The following is a 21,410-nucleotide window of genomic DNA, read 5'->3' as shown; positions in this document are numbered from 1 at the left end:
TCATGGAGACTGAACGGTATGCTATTAAACAATGAATGGGTCAAGAATGAAATTAGGGAAGAAATCAAAAAGTTTCTGGAAACAAATGAAAATGATCTCACAACAACCAAAAACTTATGGGATACAGCCAAGGCAGTCCTGAGAGGGAAGTTTATAGCAATACAGGCCTACCTAAAGAAAACAGAAACATTTCAAACAAATGACCTTACTCTACGCCTGCAAGAACTCGAGGAACAACAACAAAAGCAGCCCAAAGCAAGTAGAAGGAAGGAAATAACTAAGATCAGAGCAGAACTAAATGACATAGAGACTAAAAGTACAATTCTAAAGATCAATGAATCCAGGAGTTGGTTCTTTGAAAAAATAAACAAAATAGACAAGCCTTTAAGTAGGCTCATCTGGAAAAGAAGGGAACGGACACAAAGAAACACAATCAGAAATGAAAGAGGAGAGATTACAACTGATACCACAGAAATAGAGAGGATTGTAAGAAATTACTATGAAGAACTGTATGCCAAGAAATTTGAGAACCTAGGGGAAATGGACACATTTCTAGAAAAATATAATCTCCCAAAACTCAATGAAAAAGAAGTAGAACACCTGAATAGACCAATAACAGCAAAAGAAATTGAAGCAGTAATCAAAAAACTCCCATCACACAAAAACCCTGGACCAGATGGATTCACAGGAGAATTCTACAAAGCATTTAAGGTAGAGCTAACCCCCATTCTTCACAGACTATTCCAAAAAATCCAAACAAAAGGATGGAAAACTCCCTAACTCCTTTTATGAAGCCAGCATCATCCTAATTCCAAAACCAGATAGAGATACAACAAAGAAAGAAAACTTCAGGCCAATATCGCTGATGAACATAGACGCTAAAATCCTCAACAAAATATTAGCAAATCGCATCCAACAATATATCCAAACGATTATACACCCTGACCAAGTGGGATTCATCCCAGGGATGCAAGGATGGTTCAACATTCGCAAAACAGTAAATGTAATTCATCACATAAACAAAAGCAAAGACAAAAACCACATGATCATATCAATAGATGCAGAAAAAAGCTTTCGATAAGGTACAACACCCATTTATGATAAAAACACTCAGCAAAATGGGAATAGAGGGAACATTCCTCAATATAATAAAGGCCATTTATGAGAAACCTACAGCCAATATCATACTCAATGGACAAAAACTAAAAGCTTTTCCACTAAGATCAGGAACAAGACAAGGATGTCCACTTTCACCACTTCTATTCAATATAGTATTAGAAGTTTTGGCCATAGCGATCAGGCAGGAAAAGGAAATAAAAAGCATCCAAATAGGAAACGAGGAAACAAAATTGTCACTGTTTGCAGATGACATGATAGTGTACATGGAAAATCCTATAGACTCTACCCAAAAACTGCTCAAAGTAATTAATGAATTTGGCAAAAAAGCAGGATACAAAGTCAATATCCAGAAATCAAAGGCATTTTTGTATACAAACAATGAATCAGCAGAAGCAGAAATCAAGGAAAAAATCCCATTCGATATAGCAAAAAGAAAAATAAAATATCTGGGAATAAACCTAACCAAAGAGGTAAAAGACCTGTATGCAGAAAACTACACAGCACTGAAGAAAGAAATCAAGGAAGACACAAACAAATGGAAACATATACCTTGTTCATGGATTGGAAGAATTAACATCATCAAAATGTCCATACTACCCAAAGCAATATACAGATTCAATGCAATACCTATTAAAGTACCAATGGCGTATTTCACAGACATAGAACAAACACTTCAAAAATTTATATGGAATCATCAATGAGCCCGAATAGCAGCTGCTCTTTTGAGAAAGAAGAACAAAGTAGGAGGGATCACAATACCTGATATCAAACTGTATTACAAAGCCACTGTAATCAAAACAGCCTGGTACTGGCATAAAAACAGGTACATAGACCAATGGAACAGAACGGAGAGCCCAGAAATCAACCCAATCCTGTACAGTCAATTAATATTTGACAAAGGGGGCAGTAACATAAAATGGAGTAAAGATAGCCTCTTCAGCAAATGGTGTTGGGAGAACTGGACAGCTATGTGCAAAAAAATGAAACTTGAGCACCAACTTACACCATACACCAAAATAAATTCAAGGTGGATAAAAGACTTAAATATAAGCCATGACACCATTAAAGTCCTAGAGGAGAACATTGGCAAGAAAATCTCAGATATTCCACGCAGCAACATTTTTACGGATATGTGCCCTAGAACAAGGAATATAAAGGAAAGAATAAACAAATGGGATCTCATCAAAATTAAAAGCTTCTGCATGGCTAAAGAAAACAGTATTAAATTAAAAAGACAACCAACTGTATGGGAAAACATATTTGCCAATGATACCTCAGACAAAGGTTTAATCTCCAAAATATACAAAGAACTTACATGATTCCACTTTAGGAAGATATCGAACCCAATTAAAAAATGGGAAAAGGACTTGAACAGACACTTCTCTAAAGAGGACATACAGAATATCCAGAGACACATGAAGAGATGCTCAATATCGTTAGCTATCAGAGAGATGCAAATTAAAACCACAATGAGATACCAATTTACACCAGTCAGGATGGCTATAATAGACAAAGCAACAAACAACAAATGTTGGAGAGGGTGTGGGGAAAAGGGGACCTTAGTTCACTGTTGGTGGGATTGTAGACTGGTACAACCATTATGGAAAACAGTATGGAATTTTCTCAGAAAAATAAAAATTGACCTGCCTTTTGACCCAGCAATTCCACTGCTAGGATTATACCCCAAGAATCCTAAAACATCAATTTCAAAGAACCTATGCAACACAATGTTCATAGCAGCACAATTTACAATAGCCAAGAGTTGGAAGCAACCTAGGTGCCCATCAGTAAATGAATGGATCCAAAAATTGTGGTACATATACACCATGGAATTCTATGCAGCAGAGAGAAAGAAGGAGCTACTACCTTTTGCAACAACATGGATGGAACTGGAAAGCATTATGCTGAGTGAAATAGGCCAGGCATTGAAGGACAAGTACCATATGATCTCACCTTTGACAGGAAGCTAAAGAATAAAACAAACAAGCAAACAGAATAAAAACAAAGACGCTGAAATAGAGAACAAGTGGGCAGCGACCAGAGGGGAGAGGGAAGGGAACTTAAGGGGAAAAAGGGGGAGGGATTTTGAGGAACAAGTATGAAAGACACAGAGATGAGGACTGGAGGGGGCGAATGGGAGGGAGGGGGGAGACCGGGCGGGGGGTGGAAGAGAAAAAAAAATGTACTTGAAAAGTAACTAAATAAAATTTAATATTTAAATAAAAAAAAGAGCCCACTAGAATTTCTTTGTAAATTTTGTGTTTTGGATCTGTCTAAACATGTAATGTACTTGACATAAGTATGTTTTCTTGAACATGCTGCCCTCCAAAAAATTCCCCCCCAAAGTAGTCACATTACAGATCAACATATCTATTAAATTAGAACCCCAATGAGATATCACTTCACACCTGTCATAATGGCTGTCAACAATAAATCAACAAACAACAAGTATTGGCAAGGATGTGGAGAAAGGGAACCCATATGCACTGTTGGTGGAAATGTAATTGGTACAGCTACTATGGAAAACAGTAAGGAGTTTCCTCAAAAAACTAAAAATGGAACTACCCCATGATTCAGTAATGCTACTTCTGAAAATATATTCAAATAAACAAAACCACCATGTTGAAGATATATCTGCAACCCCATGTTTGTAGCAGCATTCTTTATAATAGTCAAGACATGAGAACAATGTAAAGGTCCATCAAAGGATCAATGGATAAAAGAATTGAGATAGAACATCGAGAAGATGGTGACAGAGTAGGACAGAGTGGATTCCATTTCCCCTGTACACATGGGAAAAAATCCAGCCGATCTACAGAGGAACAGCGCAAACAGCCAAAATTTTCCCAGCATATATGAAAATCAGAGACCAGAAATTGTAGTGGACACTAAAAAAACAGACGGTAATGAGGTGGCTTCAGGACAGTGGGGTCTCAGGGACCTGAGCAAAGACAGGAGCGGCAGTAGTCTCGGTGCCTGGCGGGTCTACCGTGGACTCTTTGGGAGACCTGGGCCTGCTGCAGATCCTCAGGAGAGATCCAGGTCATCAGCTCCCTCTGTCCCCGTCCAAGCAAGGAGAGATCTGTTTGCTTGAGTTTACAGAGAGGGTAATAAGGACAAAGGGCTGTGATCTACCACGGAGTCTGTGGATGCCAGCTTGGTAGAATTGAGAGGCATAGTGTCAGGCTCTGACTCCGACAGTCACCAGTCTGGCTGGGGGATCGGCAGGCGGCAGGCTTACTTAAGGGGAAATTTCTTTGAAAGTAAACTGAAGGATTCTCCTATGACAGCCACTTAGCCTGATCCCCACCAAGCCTGGCAGCAATCCCGAGATTGGGTGGAGGCCTAGAGTTTCCCCATAGAACAGGAAAGGGTCTGTGCCCACACCAGAGGGACCCAGGCAGCCTGGCTGGTGTGCGCTCCCTGTCACCCCAGCCCACATCAAGGACCTCAAGTGAAAGAGTGCTCTGAAGAGGACCTAGATCCCCTTCATGGGGCGCTGGGGAGAGGTGCCAGGTTAGCTCTTGGGAGAGTGCTTCCAAAAAGACCACACCAATCTCCACACAGCCTGCTGCAGCCAGGGAGACCAGAAAAACTGGTTGGGTCAGTTTGAAACCAACAACAGATTTTTTTTTAAGTAATCTTTTTTCTTTTTAATTTTATTGTTTTATCTTTCAATACCTTTGTCCTCTCTTTTCTTCTTTCTTGTTTTATTCCTTCTTCCTTTTTTCCAAACTTATCACTACTGACTCCCTTCTCCTGCCTTTTTTTTTATCCACAAGTGAAACGAACAACATGAAACTGTGAAAAGACCAGAATTGGACCCAAAGAGGGGGCATACAAACAGTAGAGACAGAGAGACAAATTTCACTTTGCTATAGCAAAGAACCCACAAGTTGCTGCATACTTGTGTATTATGATTTTTTCTCACATCTTTTATATTTCAATAGTATCTTTGTATTCTTCCTTTTTCTGTATAGGCTTCTTTGCCTTGGCTGGTTATATTGTATCATTTAACAGGTTTCCCCTGTTCTCTCTTTCACGCTGTATTTGTAGTTTTCTATACTTCATGTCACTTGTGTTCCTTTAGCATACTACCCAAAGTTCTATACCCCCTATTCATGTTATCCAGATCACAAAGAGTCTGTCATATGATTGTTGCTCTAATATTATTGTGCATAATAGCTGTTCTAAACAACTGTAAATGCTTCACAAACCTCTCCAGATCTTAGCCCACTTCACAGTTTCCTGAATTCTATTACTGTAATGGTTAACTCTATTCTCTCACACACTTTTCATATTTACTATTCTTTACTTCACCTTACTTCATAATCTGACCTCCCACAACCTCACTGCTTCCTAGATCCAACTCACAATCCTTTCTCCCCCAACAAGGGTCTTAGCTTCTGTCCATCCTTTCTTAAAAGTGGCTAGTGGGGTTGAAGATTAAGGTTAACACTATACATAGCCTAAAGATCTCCTATCTCTTCCCTACTGGCTGTGACTGTAAATATCATAAAATATTATCCTGCTGTCATAAAACATTTTGCCTCCCCCTCCAACTGATCACACTCACACACAAAAAAGAGTAGGTGGAACCAAAGAACACCAGGATACACACTGGGAAAGGAAACCCTACAACAAAAGAACCATCAACAGAGAACAACAAAAGAAGGTGAAGGAGGGAGTAGAAACCACACAAACCTCAATCCAACACCTATCTGGAAATAGAACTAAATAGTGGAGAAACCTACCCAGTACAAACAACTGAACAAGAGCAAAAGAGAATCCTCAAAACCTTGTGCAAAAAAAAGAACTAGCTTCAACACAGCCTGCCCTCACCAGCACAACTGAAACAGGTGGTGGACACAGGAACCATCAGTTAACCAGCTGGTTGGAAGGACCCAACAAAGAAAGATGCCAGAAAAACCAAACCCCAAAGACAAACACAGAGCCAATTTAAACCACAGCCCAAGACCAGTGAGCTTGGGAGATCAAGGAGACTACACCACCAAAGCTCACATACCACAGAAATTCACACCATAAACCCAAGAAGCCAGAACAAATCAATTTAAGAAGCTGAAGGTAACAAGAAGAGTCTCGCAAACGATAGCAAAACAAAGGAATAACCCCCAAATGAAAGGGAAGGAGGAGGCCTCAGAAAGAATGTTAGATGAAATAGAGGCAAGTCAGCTATCAGATATTGAATTAAAAGCACTGGTTATCAGGAAGTTCAAAGAGCTCACAATGAGCTACCAGAAACTACAGGGGAACTACAATGAACTCACTGCAAACTATATCAACATGAAAAAGGAAAGGGAAATGATCAACAAGGGCCAAGAGGAAATGAAGAATATAAATGAACTGAAGAACACAGTAGAAGGAATCAAAAGCAGGTTCGATGAAGCAGATCGGATCAGCGAGTTGGAGGACAAAGTAGAAAATAACACCCAGAAGAGCAAGAAAGAGAAAAGAGGATCAGAAAGAATGGAGAGGGATTAAGAGAAACACATGACAATATGAAGTGTAATAATATCCGATAATAGGGATACCAGAATAAGAAGAAGAACAAGGAATAAAAAACCTATTTGAAAAAGTAACGATGAAAAACTTTTCTAATTTGATGAGAGAAAAAGGCACACAAATTCAGGAATCACAGAGTTCAAATCAAGGGGAACCCAATGAGGCCCACTTCAAGACACATCATCATTAAAATGGCAAAATTCCAAGACAAAAAGAGAATCTTAAAGGCTACGAGGGAGAAACAGGAAGTAACATACAAGGAAGCCCCAATAAGGTTAGCTGCTGACTTCTCAATGGAAGCACTCCAAGCAAGAAGAGAATGGCAAGAAATATTCCAAGTAATGAGAAACAGAGGCCTACAACCAAGGCTACTTTACCCAGCAAGGCTCTCAATCAAGATAGAAGGTCAGTAATCAAAAAACTTCCATCACACAAAATCCCTGGATCACATGGTTTCACAGGAGAATTCTACAAAGCATTTAAGGAACAGCTAACCCCTATTTTTCACATACTATTCCAAAAAATCAAGAAGGATGGAAAACTCCCAAATTCTTTTTATGAAGGCACCATCATCCTAATTCCAAAATCATATAGAGACACAACAAAGAAAGAAAACTTCAGGCCAATATCACTGATGAACATAGACACTAAAATTCTCAACAAAATATTGGCAAATCGCATCCAACAATATATCTAAAAGATTATACACCATGACCAAGTGGGATTCAACCAAGGGATGCAAGGATGGTTCAATATTCATAAATCAGTAAATGTAATACATCACATAAACAAAAGCAAAGACAAAAATCACATGATCATATCAACAGATGCAGGAAAAGTGTTTGATAAAATACAAAACCCATTTATGATGAAAACACTCAGCAAAGTGGGAATAGCGGGAGCATTCCTCTAAATAATGAAGGCCATATATGAGAGACCTACATCCAACTTCAAACTCAACAGGCAAAAACTAAATTCTTTTTCACTGAGATCAGGAACATGACAAGGTTGTCCATTTTCACCATTTCTATTCAGTATAGTATTGGAAGTCCTAGCCACAGCAATCAAAGAAGAAAGAGAAATAAAAGGCATCCAAATCAGAAACGAGGAAACAAAATGGTCATTGTTTACAGATGACATGATAGTGTACATGGAAAATCCTATAGGCTTTACCAAAAAAACTGCTCGAACTAATTAATGATTTTGGCAAAACAGCAGGTTTCAAAGTCAATATCCAGAAATCAAAGGCATTTTTGTATACCAACAATGAATCAGCAGAAGCAAAAATCAAGGAGAAAATCCCATTTGATTTAGCAAGAACAAAGATAAAATATCTGGAAATAAACCTAACCAAGGAGTAAAAGATCTGTATACAGAAAACTACACAGCACTGAAGAAAGAAATCAAGGAAGACACAAACAAATGGAAACATATACCTTGTTCATGGATTGGAAGAATTAACATCTTCAAAATGTCCATACTACCCAAAGCAAGTTACAGATTCAATGCAATACCCATTAAAGTACCAATGACATATTTCACAGACATAGAACAAACACTTTGAAAATTTATATGGAACCATAAACGAGCCCGAATAGCACCTGCTCTTTTGAGAAAGAAGAACAAAGTAGGGGGGATCACAATACCTGATATCAAACTGTATTACAAGGCCACGGTAATCAAAACAGCCTGGTACTGGCATAAAGACAGGCACATAGACCAATGGAACAGAACAGAGAGCCCAGAAATCAACCCAATTCTCTACAGTCAATTAATATTCGACAAAGGGGGCAGTAACATAAAATGGAGTAAAGATAGCCTCTTCAACAAATGGTGTTGGGAGAACTGGAGAGCTACATGCAAAAAAATGAAACTTGAGCACAGACTTACACCATACACCAAAATAAATTCAAGGTGGATAAAAGACTTAAATGTAAGCCATGACACCATTAAAGTCCTAGAGAAGAACATTGGCAAGAAAATCTCAGATATTTCACGCAGCAACTTCTTTACTGATATGTCCCCTAGAGTAAGGAATGTAAAGGAAAGAATAAACAAATGGGATCTCATCAAAATAAAAAGCTTCTGCATGGCTAAAGAAAACAGTATTAAATTAGCAAGACAACCAACTGTATGGGAAAACATATTTGCCAATGATACCTCAGACAAAGGTTTAATCTCTAAAATATACAAAGAACTTACACGACTCCACTCTAAGAAGACACCCAACCCAATTAGAAAATGGGAAAAGGACTTGACAAACACTTCTCCAAGGAGGACATACAGAACATTCAGAGACACATGAAGAGATGCTCAATATCATTAGCTATCAGAGAGATGCAAATTAAAACCACAATGAGATACCACTTTACACCAGTCAGGATGGCTATCATAAACAAAGCAACAAACAACAAATGTTGGAGAGGTTGTGGGGAAAAGGGGTCCTTAGTTCACTGTTGGTGGGAGTGCAGACTGGTACAACCATTATGGAAAACAGTATGGAATTTTCTCAGAAAAATAAAAATCGACCTGCCTTTTGACCCAGCAATTCCACTGCTGGGATTATATCCTAAGAATTCTAGAACATCAATATCAAAGAACCTATGCACCACAATGTTCATATCAGCACAATTTACAATAGCCGAGAGTTGGAAGCAACCTAGGTGCCCATCAGTAAATGAATGGATCCAAAAATTGTGGTACATATACACAATGGAATTCTATGCTGCAGAGAGAAAGAAGGAGCTCCTACCCTTTGCAATAACATGGATGGAACTGGAAAGCATTATGCTGAGTGAAATAGGTCAGGTGCTGAAAGACAAATACCATATGATCTCACCTTTTAACAGGAAGCTAAACAGCAAAACAAATAAGCAAGCAGAAAAAAAAAAAAAACAAAGACACTGAAATAGAGAATAAGGGGATAGTGACCAGAGGGGAGAAGGAAGGGAAGTTAAGGGGAAAAAGGGGGAGGGATTTGGAGGAACAAATAGTAAGGACACAGGGACGAGAACTAAGGGGGGTGGAAATGGGAGGGAGGTGGGGAGCAAGGGGCGGGGGAGGCTGGGATGGGAAAAATAGACAAAAAACTGTACTTGAAAAATAACTAAATAAAATTTTAAAAAATTTATATGGAACCATAAAAGATCTCATATAGCAGGTGCAATTTTTGAGAAAGAAGAACAAATTAGGAGGGATCACAATACCTGATACCAAACTGTATTACAAGGCCACTGTAATCAAAACAGCCTGATACTGGCATAAAAACAGGCAGATAGACTAATGGAACAGAACAGAGAGCCCAGAAATCAACCCATGCCTTTTTGGTCAATTGATATTTGAAAAAAGGGGCAGCAACATAAAATGGAGTAAAAATAGCCTCTTCAACAAATGGTGTTGGGGGAACTGAACAGGTATGTGCAAAAAAATGAAACTTCAGCACTAACTTACACCATACATCAAAATAAATTCAAGGTGGATAAAAGACTTAAGTATAAGTCATGACACAATTTAAATCCTAGAGGAGAATATAGGCAGGAAAATCTCAGACATTTCATGCAGAACATTTTTACTGATATGTCCCCTACAGCAAGGGACATAAAGGAAGGAATAAACAAATGGGATCTCATCAAAATTAAAAGCTTCTGCATGGCTAAAGAAAACAGTATTAAAATAAAAAGAGTACCAACTGTATGCAAAAACATATTTGCCAATGATACCTCAGACAAGGGTTTAATCTCCAAAATATACAAAGAACTTACTCGACTACACTCTAAGAAGACTAGCAACCCAATTAAAAAGTGGACAAAGGAGTTGAACAGATACTTCTCCAATGAGGACATTCAGAGGATCCAGAGACACATGAAAAGATGCTAAATATCGATAGCTATCAGAGATGTAAATTAAAACCACAATGAGACACTACTTTACACCAGTCAGGATGGTTATCATAAACAAAGCAACAAACAACAAATGTTGGAGAGGTTGTGGGAAAAAGGTCTCCCTAGTTCACTGTTGGTGGGATTGAAGACTGGACAACCACTGTGGAAAACAGCATGGTATTTTCTAAAAGAAGACTAAAAATGTATATGCCTTTTGACCCAGCAATTCCACTGCTAGTGTTATACCCTAAGAACCTCGAAACACAAATCCAAAAGAACCTATGCACGCCAATGTTCATAGCAGCACAATTTACAATAACCAAGAGATGGAAGCAACCTAGTTGCCCATCAGTAAATAAATGGATCAAAAAACTATGGTACATTTACACAATGGAATTCTATGCAGCAGGAAGAAAGAAGGAGCTCCTATCCTTTGTGACAGCATGGATAGAACTGGAAAGCATTATGCTGAGTGAAATAAGCCAGGCATTGAAAGACAAATACCATATGATCTCACCTTTAACAGGAACCTAAAAAAATAAACAAGCAAGCAAGCAATATAATCAAAGACACTGAAATAAAGAACAGGGGGACAGTGACTAGAGGGGAGAGTGGAGGGAATTCAAGGGGGAAAGGGTGTGGGAGCGACTTTTGTCCCAAGTCCCCCCTTGTGCCATGGATGAGAGTAAACATGACTGAGACATATTGTGATCTGCTTGGGGAGGAGAGGTGGCCAGTTTCCCAGAGGAAAAAGGCCTTGAGCAGTGGCCAGTTTCTCAGGGGAATAAGCGTTGAGCCGGTTCCTCCAAGGCCTTTTATTGGGTTGTAACACACAGGATTACAGAACAGCGAGGATCAAACAGTAGATAACATTTCAAAGAAATCTGAGGGCTTAGTCTGAATCAGCCTCTGTCAAGAAGAGAGATTTAGAATTTCCTACTCAAACCTCTAACATATGAATGAAAGCACTCTTAGCAGAGCAGATTTCACAGGTTTATCAGGAAGTCTATGTCATGCCAGATTTTTCCCTAGGACACACTCCAGGAAGGCAAGGAGCTGCACCCCTCCTCAACAGGAATTCAGGCTTAAGGGGATTAGAGCCAGGAAGCACTTCTCCCAGAAGATATGGGGACTCGGGCTATCTCAAAGCCGGGGGGTGAGAGTCCATTGCTCTTTGTTGCAGCCCCCCCAAGTCTTTCCATGGGGGCCTCCGAAGTTTTTGTGTCTGGCCCAGGTGGCCCCTCTCTTAGGAGTCTTACTTGTCAAGGACTTCAGACCATGCTTTGGGGGCAGGGAGGAAACTGAGGCAGCGTTTGCTACCAGAGACAATCTTTGTCTCCTGCGGCTCGCATTGCAGAGGTCACTGATTCCTCCTTAGCCAAAGGGGGTAGAGTTACAATTCCTAGAACCAGGCAGAGAGGTCCACAACAAAAGGGTAAGGATTTACAGGAACTAGTATAAAGGACACATGGAAAAAAACTAAGGAGGGTGGAAATGGGAGGGAGGTGGGGAGCACTGGGGGGTGGACTGAGATGGGAGTAAAAAACAGAAAAATATACTTGAACAACAATTAAATAAATAAACTAATAAAAAGTAAAATGCTGCCCTGGCTGGTGTAGCTCAGTGGATTGAGCACGGGCCTTCGAACCAGACAATCGCAGTTGGATTCCCAGTCAGGGCACATGCCTGGGTTGCAGACCAGTTCCCTGCAGGCCAGTTCCCAGCAGGGACGCACGAAAGGCAACCATACATTGATGTTTCTCTCCCTTTCTCCTTGCCTTCCCCTCTAAAGATAAATAAATAAAATATTTTAAAAAATAAAATAAAATGCCACATTTAACTCAAAAAAAAGAAAAAAATGAGATAAATATATATGAAGTTCTGTCCGGAAAAAGTCCAGCCATTGTTAATGTAATGAGAATGGTTTACATGACATTGATGTAACCTGGTAACCAAGAAGCGTGGATTGGAATGCACATTCTTGAATAATGATGACTTCAGTTTATACTAGTCAGTAGGGGGTAGACACCACTGGGTGAGAGCATGTGTACTCTGTAGCTGTCACATTCAAAATGAGTGAGTAAAACAATGAATCTGCATCAAATTTTGCATTAAGCTTGAACATTCCTTCATAGAAACTTTTTTTTTGAAACTTTTTGGATGATTGAGAATTCTGCAGCTATGGGCAACTGGTGATTGGCAGCTTCACCATGACAATGCTCCTGCTCATGCATCACATCTTGTGCAGGTTTTGGCAAAACATCAAATCACCCAGGTGACTCAGTCCCTCTACAACCCAGATTTGGTGCCCTGCAACTTCTGTCTGGCTTTTCCCAAAACTAAAGTCACCTTTGAACTGGAAGAATTGTGTGAGTTCTCCCAAGGTGCCTACTTTGAAGGAAACTGATGTGTCATAGTCCTATGTATGACACATAGTCCTATGTATGACACATAGGACTTTCTTGTCTCTTGTATCTTCTTTAATAAATGTCTCTATTTTTCTTAGTGAATGGCTGGATACTTTCCGAACAGACTGTGTGTGTGTGTGTGTGTGTGTGTGTGTGTGTTTGTTTGTATGGATTTTGAGGATATTATGCTAAGTGAAATAAGTAAGACAGGGAAAAATAAACACTTCATGATCTCACATGATGTGGAATGTAAAAATAAAAACTCTGAGATACCCACTTGATAGCAAATTACATAAAATATGAGGAAATAATTACATGAAATTGAGGGTCATGGTTCCCACCAGGAGCAAAGGAGAGAGTTGTGACCCTGATGGAAATATGAGACAATGCTGAAATGCTAACTATATTGTATTTCTTGACCTGAGTAAAATATGGGTGTCGCTTTATAATTACTCACAATATTGTACATTTGTTTTATACATTTCTCTGTATGTGTGTCATATTTGACAATTTTATTTTTAAAATAATATTTTATTTAGTTAATTAGTTAGTTACTAGAGAGGGGAAGGGAGGGAGGAACAGAGGGAGAGAAACATCAGTGTGTGGTTGCCTCTTGCACACTAACTGTTGGGGACCTGGCCAACAATCCAGGCATGTGCCCTAGACTGGGAATTGAAATGGTGACCCTTTCACAGGTCAGCACTCAACCACTGAGCCACACCAGCTAGGGCATAGTTCACAATTTTAAAAGGGAGAGAATAAAAAATTACCAATCCCCCAAGAAAACTACTAGAAAAAAAATCAGATTTGTGGTTACCAGAGGCAAGGGGAGGGAAAATTGGATGAAAATGGTAAAAAGGTACAAACTTCCAGTTATAATATAAATATATGCTAGGAATATAATGTACATGATGACTATACTTACTGTTGTATGGTATATATGAATGTTAAAAGAAAATTATATTTATTTTTATTTTTTGTAGCTATATGACACTGTGGATGTTAACTTGTTGTGGTGATCATTCCATGATATATGTAAACATTATGTTGTACACCTTATACTTATATAGTACTGTATGCCAATTATATCTCAATGAAACTGGGGGAAATATTTATTGAATGAAAAAAGTAAGAGTCCAATAAGAAATATCTTCTCCAGGAATCTCCTGAATTATTCATCCTCCTCCTGTGCAAGATGGCCCTTTTTTCTCCTAAGGCTACATGCATAGACCTCATGTCTTGCACTTACACATTATGTTGTAATTGTGCCAACTGAAGTTACAAGTCATATTAGATATCATTACCAAGGTAATCCCAAATTACACAAAAACAGGAAACTTTAAAGGAAAAAACCTCAAAATCTGTTTCTTTTTTTTAAAAAAAATATTGTATTTTTCCAATCACCATTTAGTGCCCTATACCTTCTTCCTCCACTCAATCACTAACTACACTATTGTCCATGTCCATGAGTCCTTTTTTCTTTTTGCTCAATCCCTCCATCCAGGACTTCCGCCAAGATGGAGACATAGGTGGAGGAACCACCTTGCCTTTGTGCACAACCAAATCTAAGAACAACTATTTTTAACAGCAGTCACAACCAAGCCACACGGAAAATCGACAATACGGAATCCAAAGGACAACTAGATACTCAGCTGGACCAGTACGAGGAGCGAAGCCAGCAGCGGAACAGGTTAGCAAGAAAAAATTCCTGGGTGGGGCGCGGTGAGCTGGTGAGCACGCAAGCAGCCGAAAGCGCTGATCGGGAGCGAGCTAGCTACGGGAGTGCACAGGGAGCGCACTGGGAAGAGGCGCGGCAGTCGGTCGGTCGCGCGTTTACGTGCGGAGAAACCAGTGAGAAGGGAAGCCTGCGCGGGGCAGCAGCCTAGCACAATTCCGATCGGATAAAAAAGCCCGAGGCGTGTGGTGTGACTGGATGGGCTGGGCTAGCGGAGAGGACCGCCATTGCTCCCTCTCTGACCACGCCCCCACACACAGCGTCGCAAACCAGCGACCTGGGTCTCCCCGTCCTGGTAAACAACTAAGGCTTCGCTCCGCTTACTTAACAGCACGAATAGACCAAAAATGGCTCTAGGACATCTCAGAGCCCCAGAACCGATAGATCTAAGCAATGAAGAAATAGCCAGTCTTTCAGATGCACAGTTCAAAACACTGGTTATCAGGATCCTTACAGAACTGGTTGATTTTAGTCAAAATTAGAGAAACATATGGAAGCTAAACTAATTGAAATGAATGGTAATACAAAGGAAACCAATAGTAATGGAAAGAAAATTGGGACTCAAACCAAGGGAGTGGACCAGAAAGAAGAAAAAAATGATCAAACAGAAAAGAATGAAGAAATAAGAATTCAGAAAAATGAGGAGAAGCTTAGGAACCTCCAGGACATCTTTAAACGTTCCAACATCCGAATTATAGGGGTACCAGAAGGGGGAAAGGCACAGCCACCAGTGGAAAACTTATTTGAACAAATAATAAAGGAGAATTTCCCCAACCTGGCAAAGGAAATAGACTTCCAAGAAATCCAGGAAGCTCAGAGGGTCCCAAAGAAGTTGGACCCAAGAAGGAACACATCAAGGCACATCATCATTACATTAGCCAAGATTAAAATGAAGGAGAGAATCCTAGAAGCAGCAAGATCTAAGGGGACAGTCACCTACAAAGGAGTTCCCATCAGACTGTCAGCTGATTTCTCAAAAGAGACCTTACAGGCAAGAAGGGGCTGGAAAGAGGTATTCCAAGTCATGAAAACCAAAGATCTACAACCAAGATTGCTCTACGCAGCAAAGTTTTCATTTAGAATGGAAGGACAGATAAAGTGCTTCTCAGATAAGACCAAATTCAAGGAGTTCATCATCACCAAGCCCTTATTATATGAAATGTTAAAGGGACTTACCTAAGAAAAAGAAGATAAAAAAGATGAACAGTGAAAGGACAGCAAATTCACAGTTATTAACAACCACACCTAAAACAAAAGCAAACTAAGAGGACAGCTAGATCAGGAGCAGAACCATAGAAATGAAGATCTCATGGAGGGTTAGCAACAGGGGAGTGGGAGGAGGGGAAGGGGGGAGAAGGTACAGAAAATAAGTAGCATAGACAGTAGATAGAAAATAGATAGGGGGGAGGGTAAGAATAGCAGGGGAAATACAGAATCTAAAGAATTTGAGACACGTGTTCATGAACTAAAGGGGGAAATGGTGGGGGAGGGGTATGCAGGGTGGAGGGGAATGGAGGGGGTAATAGAGCAAATGTAATGGCATAATCAATAAAAAAAGTTTAAAAAAAATCCCTCCATCCCCTAACTTCCTAAAAAAAAAAAAAAAACACTGTTTCTTTTCTGTTGAAACTCCTCACTAGTTTTGAGGGTATAAAAAGCGTATTTTTAAAATTTTATTTATTTATCTTTAGAGGGGAAGGGAAGGAGAAAGGAAGAGAAACATCAATGTATGGTTGCCCTTTGCCCATCCCCTGCTGGGAACTGGCCTGCAACCCAGGCATGTGCCCTGACTGGGAATTGAACCTCGATTGTCTGGTTCGAAGGCCCATGCTCAATCCACTGAGTTACACCAGCCAGGGCCAAAAAGTGTATTTTTGAAGGGGTAGATTTGTGAAGAGCTCTCCTTAGAGAGACCTGCCATGCTTTGAGTACAAGGCACCCCAAAGGTGAGGGACATGGTGCTATATTCTCATCTCACATCTAGTGGGAGGGGTTGCAAGGAGATAACACCTTTGAGAGTATAATACCTCCCTGAGGAATCTAAAGCCCTGAATCCTGCTCAAGATTCTTTGGACTAAAGTGAAGGAATGCCACAGAGACTTCAGGAACACAGAAGCTTAATGGAGATCAAAATTGACTAACCAAAGGAGAGGTACTACCTGTGTAATGATAGAAAGAGCTGTCACAAGAGTTTCTTAAAAAAAAAAAAAACCAACAAGTGTCCCCATAATGAAGCATCAGTTCTCATCACAAGCAGGTCCAGACCATATAAAAAAACTGTCCCAGAAAAGAATACCAGTCAAGTTGGAATGTTCAGTAAGCAATTTTCCTTTCTTCCTTGACATGCCCAAACCAGCGTCAATGGTTGGCAAGCTAAGCAAGGAGAAGTGAAGAAAAGGAAAAGTTAATCACAGGTTTCTGCAAGATGGCTCAGCAGCCCCCGAATCTGGTCCTAACTGGAAGAGAAAAGAAAATCAAACTCTAAATCAAGTTCATAGATTTGATTGTTCCACAATATTCCATTTCTAATTATTGAATTGAAACTGTGACTTGTGACTTAAAGATACCTTAGAATTTCCTCTAATTTAAATATGATTGGTAGAGTCATAGACTACCAGGGTTTTCAAACACAAGAAGAGAAGAAAATTCTTTTACTGGGAAATTTAAATGGACAGTGGAAGATAAATAAATTAGTGACTTTGTTACATCAAATTCAGTACACTGGGATTATCATCTATACTTTAGAGGAGAGACTGTTCCCTATTCATCTTTTCATTTTCTGTATCTCCTATGGTGCCCTTAATCATAATGTCTCAAAAATAAATGAATTAATTCCTGTTATTTTAAATTTTAATTCTGTATTTGAAAATCCTGTTATATCTACTCTTTGTTAAGTGAATGTTTCTGTGCCCTGTTTTGAAGAGAGCTAATTTTCAGTTTTCCACATACTTATTTTGAAATTATCAGTTTTCTTCACCATATTTTAGTTGAGGTAGCAATAAAAATGGACTGGGTTCAGTTTTCTTCTTGGGCTTATTAATGAGTCAAAAGCAATTATTTCAACTGAGGGTGCACACAAGAAGTATGGGGTGTTTTGGAGAAGCCCATGTGTTTAAGCTTTACATGAGGAGATTAATTCAGCAGATTGTGTCAAGGGCAAGTGTCTTGATAGACCTTCTCTATAAAGAGCTTAGCCAAAAGCTAAGAATCACTGGTTTGAAGGTACAGTAGGGCTTGGACATCTGGAGTTCAGCTATCTCACAGAACTGCTACTCTACTTCCATTCCTTTTCAGGTATATCAGGTTGAAAATATGCTTATAAAATACTGCAATAAAAAGGAACAGCAGTTTTCTCTAAATGTTAAGCATTGAGTCAATAAGTAAAAAGTGAGATATGTTTCCTGAATCATACGAGCTAATTGACTAAAGAAAGATTATCTTGATTAGAAAACATGGTTGTCTTATGGTAGGTTCTCCCCCAAATCAATCAGAGACTCAAACAAGAGCTTTTATACATAATGTTTACTTTGGGAAGTGAGCTCAGAGAACAGAAGTGGGACTGAGAAGAGTGAAACAAGAAAGGAGAGAAAGCGAACCCACGATTGTACTATTGACTTGGTCACTGCTATGGACTAATGGGGCTCAGTCCTGCCAGGGGCTCTCTGAAGAGCTGTACAGAATGCCCCTCAGTCTAGATCACCTGAGGGAACAAAAGATGGGAGTTTATCTCTCATTGGTCAAAGTGTTCACTGTTAAACTTTCAGGTCTGCCTATGTATCAGAATGACCACTGAGGAAGTTGCTGTCAGTAACTTGTGCATCTGGTTGCTGGTTCTTGCAGCAATGGCTGAAGTGAAAATATAGTTTGAGAGAATGTGGTGGTGCCCAAGAGGGGTCCTCTATATAGGGGCTAATATACAACTTAAAACAGAAGTTAAGAGAAGCTTAATATTGTGGGCTTTTTTTGGTTTTGTGAGTTTGCTTGCTTGATTTCTCGACAGAGAAATTCTGAGCCTTGAGAAAAAATATGTTTATGTGACACTCTAGTAGATATTTTTATTATGAAACTATATCCCAATTTGAGATCTTCAAGGCTATACAACTACGGTAAATTCCATCTATTGGTAACTTCTCAGGCAAGAATGGTGTCTATGAAACATTAAATATTTGCCATGCTTGTGGTCTCCTTATAAAAAAAAGTGATTAGAAGTGGATCCTTGCAGATTGACTACCTGCTTTTGTGATCTACTATCATGGACACAAGTGATTGGACTAGGGTTGACTTCTGACTCAAAGATAGCATTCTATAGAGTGGACAATGCTCCAAGACTTCACCTGGTCCAAAGCCTTCTTGTGGCAGTAATGAAGACAAAGTGGGCACAAAGAGAGGGCAGGTAAGTCACAAGAATGGGGTAATTATGCCCAGTCCTGAGGGTGTGACAATAGAGGGGAAGCTATGTCACTTGACCTACAGAGACATCTCAAGAGCAATGAGCATCCTTCCAGTACATTTTGAGGCTTGAATGAACCACAGTGGGCTGATCTCCCCTACATCCTCACTGCCCTTAGTGTTTCTATGAAAATTGAGTGTACCTAACTAATAGAGATGTCTTTCCTCTGCCAACAGTAAGCTCCCTCCTTTCTGATTTCTTTCAAACTTCAAATATCCTTGTCTCCAATTATCTAATCTTCTGTCATTGTGTACCCTATAGGATCTTGTTTCTTGGACAATTTTAGAATCCTTTACTTCCTTCTCAGACTTGGCCCCAAACTAAGAGGGGCAACTCATTTCAAAAATAGAATAAACCTTGTAACATAATAGAGTAGTCTAGAATACTCTAGACTCTAGGAAAATATGTAGACAACTTGGTGTAATTTGGTCTCGGATTTGTTTTGGTGGTTTGTTTATTTTCTGTAAGTTTGATATTTAAGTACCAAGAAAAGATTTATCTGAGTTGAAAATTCTCCTGGAGAGTGATTCTACTGACATTTTAGTCTGTGTACACTAGAAGTCAAGCTCTGTATTGGAAATAACTTATCTAATTAGACCCTGAACTTACCCAGGGCTGCTACTTTGTAATGTGATTGTTCTTGTCAGTTCTGCTGAGACTATGCAATGAGCCACTGGCAAGTTGTATACCACTCTAGCAGAATGACATTTCAGACTCACTCTAGCCTCCATCCATGATCTTTTTGACCTCTTCTTTAAGCTTTCTTTACATCGATAATCATCAACTATTTTTTCCCTAAGCATTCTGGTTCAGTTTATTGTCCTTGAAAGTACATTTTCTTGCAAGGCAAAACACTGAGTGACACTGAGCGACACTGAGCTTTTGCTCTTGAGTTTGACATATCTGTCTTACCTCTAGGCCATTTCATTGTACTATATTTTCTTTTTCCTAACCTACTGTCAAAATATTTTCAATACCAAAATCTTGCCTGAGCTATAAAAAATTGAGTAGAAAATTCTAGAATCTTGTGGGGGCAGTAAGAAGAAGACCACCAGCTGTTTCAGAAGAGTTAGAGCAGGCATGGATCATAAAGCCCTATCCTCATGACCCATAGGTCTTCTCTAGCCCTATTTTTCCCCTACCCACTCTTCTCCTGCTCTATGTCAAGTGCTGCCAAATGCTTAAGCCCCCAGTCTATTGGTCAAGGCTGAGTTTGGATGGCCCTTAGGACTATGCATCCTTGTATTTTGGGAGTACTGCAAGAGCAGGATTGTCTTTAAAATAATATTTTGTAAAAGCTGTTTGGAAGGTTAAAACCAGGATATAAATTCTGTGTTCTTAATTAATATAAGAACTTCCCTTCCAATGCCCTGCATCCTTGATCCCCTTTTATTTTAGGTGCCCAATGCCAGAGGTACTACTTAAGCAAAAGACAATGTAGGCAACAATGAAACCTGTCACAGAAAGGAGCAGTATAGGAAGAGGGTCCACAGAGGGAGCTCTAGGTTATATAGACTATTCCCATTGACAACAGTAATTTCTTTTGAGTCAAACGTTAGTACAGAATGTTGGGTATTAAACTTACTCAACATCTACTCTTCCATCTTCTTTCTAATGTATTGATTTTGTTCAGCTATTCAACTTCATTTATATATATACTTTAGGATAGGTAGGCTGGTCACACCCTCAAGAGTCAGTTAACACTGGTGAGTCTAAGCTAGTTGTGGTGGGCCTATTTTCTTTGTCGGTGATTAACTTAAGCCTGGGTATATTATACAATTCCAGCTAATGGCAAAAAAGGAGAAGTCTTTTGGGGAGGAGTAGGTCTGGAGCTTCTGGGAAAGGGTCCCCCACTCTTAAAAACAGACCTATGAATTAAAAGACCCATTTCATCTTCTCTCATATGTGGTATGACACTTGTAATCACATCAGCCATCTAACTTTCAGGCTGAGGATGAGGGCCATATACCAAACTATTTAAGGCCAAAAATGTCATAGGAACCTGGCTGTAGACCTGATGTACCATACTTACAGGCTACCCTGTCTTGGGGTGGATGTTCATATGGGAAATAAATTCAACAAGTTTGAATACAAGTTTTCTGGTACTTACAGTCCAAAGTGTCCTAAAAATCCACATTATTTGGCAAAATTAAAGACCTAATCAGAATTTGGCCAATAATCATGTTTATTATTAATTATATTATTATAATAGCTACTTTTCATTAAATGTGCTATTGACATGACCCTATACATCATCTGATTTTATCTTGAAATAACATTCATCATTTCCATTT

The sequence above is a fragment of the Artibeus jamaicensis genome, unplaced genomic scaffold (genome assembly GCF_021234435.1).
Source record: "Artibeus jamaicensis isolate MK-2021 breed Jamaican fruit bat unplaced genomic scaffold, CSHL_Jam_final contig_60, whole genome shotgun sequence".
NCBI lineage: Eukaryota > Metazoa > Chordata > Mammalia > Chiroptera > Phyllostomidae > Artibeus > Artibeus jamaicensis.
The sequence above is the reverse complement of the archived record's forward strand: the minus strand, read 5'-3'. Positions refer to the sequence as shown.